At 32.7% G+C, this 5,260-nt stretch overlaps 1 non-coding gene across 1 annotated transcript; it reads left to right on the forward strand.

The window, feature by feature from the left end:
* Nucleotides 1–1,904: 1,904 nt before the first annotated feature.
* On the forward strand, nucleotides 1,905–2,097 carry LOC122302104. The gene has a single exon (XR_006240349.1). It is a non-coding gene; the product is annotated as a small nucleolar RNA U3 (small nucleolar RNA).
* Nucleotides 2,098–5,260: the final 3,163 nt, after the last annotated feature.

Below are 5,260 nucleotides of genomic sequence, written 5' to 3' on the forward strand. Positions count from 1 at the left end.
ACATGATTACACATTAAGATCAGATGATAATACTTAAAATTAAGAAATTAAATGAATAGCATTTTGTAAAAAGATAAATTATCAATATATAATTAATAATTGCGTATCCTATATTAATATATATAGGATTGTTATGGCTATACTACAATATGGCCTATTTTCTATTTATCTTAAAGATTAGACAGTAGTGGATGAACATTATAAAAGAGCGATCGATAAGTACTACAGGGTGCAAACAATAATTTCTCTGTTTTTTATTTTTATATGTATGCGCATAATTTAATTCAATATATATATATTTATATATATATATATATATATATTAGCATCCACCGGAATTGTACATATATATTAAGGAAAAATCTAATTACAAACATAATTGTGCACTAATATATACACCAATCTAATGTGATTGATCAAAAAATAAATTTTATTAAAAATAGTATTAATTTAAATTTTAAATATAAATAAATTAATATTAATATATAAATTAATATGTAACTTTATTTGTATATAATAAAATTTATATATTAAAGCTGTCAGGTACTGTAACAATATTTGTAGGCTTGGGTTGATCAACTGAGCAGTTTGGTTTGGGCCAATCTACGTGGGTCGAATTAGGTCAGGGTTGGTGTTGGACTTGGAGTACTACTGATTTCATCGGATCGAGTTAGGCCCTGCAATTAAGATCTCGTTCGGTTAAAATGATATGAAAGTTAATGGTGGAACCACATTGATGGTTGCCCCCCTCCCCAAAAAAATTTATAATTCTTACATGCTCTCTAAGATCTTCTAAAACTTATATATAGATATAAATTTCTTTTCAATTTTTTTTCCTATAGTCCTAACATTTTGTACAATTTTGATATATTATATATCTATTTTCTATTATATGCTCCCTCTAAAATTAAATTAAAGTTAGGTTTATGAGAAATAATAAAATTATTAATTTGTATCACAAAGTATTTTATTATACAATATTAGACTTTTTAATATGGAACTGAAGTGAAATAAATTCAATAAATTATTTAAATTTGATGATATATAGGAAAAATATTTGAGAAGTTTTTATTCCCTTGACTTTATATATGTTGAGCAAAAAAATGTTTATTTAAGATCTTAATTGTAATAATATATGCTTAATGTGACACCAAATTAAAATCTAGATTTTATATTAAACTTGATAAACTAGCTACTAGAATGAAAGATAGGCTTCTAAAAGATAACTTGACAGTTTTTATTAAGAAAACAAATTCTAAATATTTTATTACAAAAGTAATAATGGATGAATATAAATCTACGAAATATTATCGTCAAAAATCTGAAATAGTTGTTAAGTTCTATTTTTAGAATTTTATCTTTACATGTATATAGCAAAGTATTGAGATCTGACTTTTTATATATAGTTCCGCTTTTATGTTTTTTTGTGAAACTAAGATTAAGATTTGTCTTTTTTTTTTTGTTTTTAATTTTACATAGATGTGTCATAAGTTAGAAAAATTGGGCCCCCTTAAAAAAATTCTTGGTTCAGTCACTGATGAAAATTGAATAAAATATTATTGTAATATACTTTTTTTAATATTTTTTGTTTTGATATTTAAAAAAGTTAAATTGTTTATTATATTATGTGTGTAAATTTGATAAAATTGTAATGATTAAATGAAATGAGACGTAATGAGATGATATGTATAATCAAACCAAGCCTAATATGGGGAGATCAGCTAGTACACTAATGATAGTATAATAATGAACTTTATTATATTATTTGTTTAGAAAAAGTTAGCCTAAGTAAACACGAAAGCAAACCCAGGACATAGTGCACACAGAAGACTAGTCTGCTCCCACATTGGAGATGTATTAAAGAAGATAGGGGTTTATATAGAAAACTACCAGAGGTGAATGCCACGACCTTACTTGAAGAGGATCTGTTCTATAGGATCGTACTTTTGTATCCTTGAGTTCTAAGGAGACAGGACCCCAAGCGTGAGTAATATTATAGCAGTAGCATGGTCAAAGTGTCATGCACCGGTGCAGTTGAGGATTGTTTCTAGCTATGGAAAAATGGTTTAGGATGGTCACGCAATTGTCTGATAGATTTTCAACTAGGCTTGCAACCTGATATGGTATAGCTGGGTTTGTGCTCGACCCGACCCAAATAGACACATTTAAGGCGCCGATCTGATCCGACCCAAATAAAAATGAAATCAGGTCGAATCCGTATGACCCGCCCTTTAAAGAGGAGTCTTCCTCGAGAAGAAAGCAATAGCCAACATAGAAGATTCAAGAAATGGCTAATTACTTTTCTTTGCCAACATCACCACAAGGAACCAGATCGTTGCCCCTAGACCAAGGCCAGCCCCACCACTGCAAGTTTCTCTGATGGCAAGGCATCATGACTCCTCACAGCTTACGTTGTCATGATTGACACCTGCTGCTGCCTTGCAAGAGCAAATGAGAGTGTTGGAATAGATCTGTAAGCCTCTACCTCTCGACTGGAAAATAACCTCTTCTCTTCTCTTATTTGCATAACAAACTCAAAAAAGCTCATCCTCTTTGGCTTCTCTCTCGGCTCAGGAGTTCAGATTCTACACTGATCTTACGCCACTGACCCAACTCTTTTCCCATTCTTCCCTCCATTTCCTTTCTCTCCGAGTATTTTTTTCACTTTGTTATCATAAGAAGTCTAGTCTATGCCTCAATTTAGTCCTTCATGGTGAATTACTCACATTGAAAAAGAAAACTCAAAACTTTTTCACTATTCCTATTTCGTTGCATTTTCCGTTTTGTGTATATCTTCTTTTTGTTTAAGCTTGCCGATGTCGCATGTGAATTTGGTACTCATATCGGGCAAGACAGCCTAGACGAGTTCATCGAACTCGACGGTGCCATTGCTGTTGGCATCTATGTTGGCTAGAAGCACGTGGAGCTGGTTGCCGGAGGACTTGAGGCTAAGTAAGCGAAGAAACTGAGTGGCGGCTACTGGCTAGGGTTTGAGACTGAGTAGGCTTTTATACTCTCGGACAGGTTGACACAAATTATTCAAACTGGTTATAAGTTGGATTGGAGACCCGCTCAAATAATAACCCGACAAATTCGAGTCGGTTTGGATCATACTACTCGGATCAATCGGATGATCGGGTCATTTGCAGTTTGCACACACCTACTTCCAACATGCTTTTGGGGTATTTTTCACATTATTTGACACAATTTGAATTCAAAACAAACACTCTACAATTGTTGCGGTGTAGTTAATATTTCATATTTTTTTTCACATATTATTATTTGAAATTGGTGAAACAAGAAAGTCACTTCAGGAGTTTGTTCCACTTGTGAAGGAAATATTGTCGGTCAACTTGTAAATTATTTTTAAAAGAAAATCCATAAATAATGAAAAGTGTTATATTTTACAAAAAGAAAAAAACAATCAATCAGAGAGGAAAAGACTATAATATATAACATTACTTTTTCCGATTATGTGCAAGATAGGATTAAATAAATTTTGTGCACTCAAATTATTAGTTCTTTTGTATTTTCGATATCCTAAAATATTTAAATTGATACACTGTAACTTCTAATTATCTATTAGATTTTAAATAGCATACTTTATAAGATTCCATAATCAATATTAATTATTTCACCCTCTAACTTCATTATTTCAAAGAAAAGTTCTACGCATTAGCCCACTGTTTCTTCTACACCGCACACCCTCCTTACATGTTTATTTATTTTAGAACTCTGCTACTCATTATTTTCACACACTACATATTTTTTATTTTTTTTTTATTTTTGGTTCTATTCTTCTTAAATTAATTGAGTTCTTCTGCTCATCATCCATGCACTACATATTTGATAAGAGAAAAAAATAAAAAATAAAAAATTATGTATTTTGTGTCATGTGTGGTGTGTGTGGATAATGAGTAAAAATTTTCTTTTTCAAATATTAACACATGTTGCATTGGATATTTTGAGTACTTAAATTATTTAATATTTGGTATCATATTAAATTATTAGAGCTGATCCATTGTAACTTCTAACTACCTATCTAATTTTAAAGAGCACTCTATGTAAGATTCAATGATTTCACCCTCTATTTGTAATGAGTTGTGTAACTTCAGTCTCATACTCAGTTCTCATTAATGGCAAGATAGGAATTAAATTATTTCCTACTAGGGGTCTTAGAAAAAGTGATCTCTTGTCTCTAGATGTGCTACCCACATATGCCGATCCTTCCCCGCACCTGCCCTTACATGCAGGGGGTAGTGTTTACACCCCCACACCCCTATCCTTGGAAGGCGGGGGTGGGGAGGACATCTCATCCGCCCTACCCTCCGGCCACTTCAATGATACCCATGGCCTATTGGGCTTAAAAATTATTTTTGGGTTCAAAAAAATTATATTTGAACCCAAACTATCACATAATTTAAATTGTAAATTAAATTTTGTAGATATAACCATAATTTAATCATAGTTTTTAAATTTTTGAGAATTATATATACAAAATTCTATTGCCTTGGTTAGAATTATATTCACAAAATTTAACGACTTCACATAATTTAGTGGATAACTAGAGTGATTCTTTGGGTGTAGTCACATAAGAACCTAGTTATCATTTAGCACTGCCTACCACTTTCAAATAGATGGTCAGACAGAAGCCGTTAACAAATGGGTTGAAAATTACCTATGGAGCTATGTTGGGGATAGACCTAAAGATTGGACACACTGGCTTGCCCTAGCTGAGTGGTGCTACAACTATAGCTAGCACTCATCTACTAAAGTTACTTCCTTTGAAGCACTCTATGGCTATAAACCTCCAAATTTATCAAACTACATCATTGGATCAACTAAAGTTGAAGAGGTTAAAGTTACCTTGCAACATCGTGACCAAAATTGGAACCTGTTACAACATTAGCAAGGCTCGGGAATGGATGAGAAAGAATGCAAATCTAAAATGAAAAAAACAACACTTTGAAGTGGCGAGTGGGTATACTTAAAGCTTCAACCCTATTGGCAGATCTCTCTACATAAGCGAAAAAGCTTCAAGCTTTGTTGTTGTTTCTATGGGCCATACTAGGTGGAGCAACACATTGGGGAGGTCGCATATCATCTAAAGCTACCAATGGATGCCTAGATCCACAATGTTTTCATGTTTCGTAGTTGAAATGTAAACTTGGGTCTCATGTCATGCCCGTCGCAACCTTACCACCAGTTGACAACCATGGCATCAGGAAGCTTGAGCCGGAGGAGGAGTTGTCCCAACAGC

The sequence above is a fragment of the Carya illinoinensis genome, chromosome 2, assembly GCF_018687715.1.
Source record: "Carya illinoinensis cultivar Pawnee chromosome 2, C.illinoinensisPawnee_v1, whole genome shotgun sequence".
In the NCBI taxonomy this organism is placed as follows: Eukaryota; Viridiplantae; Streptophyta; class Magnoliopsida; order Fagales; family Juglandaceae; genus Carya; species Carya illinoinensis.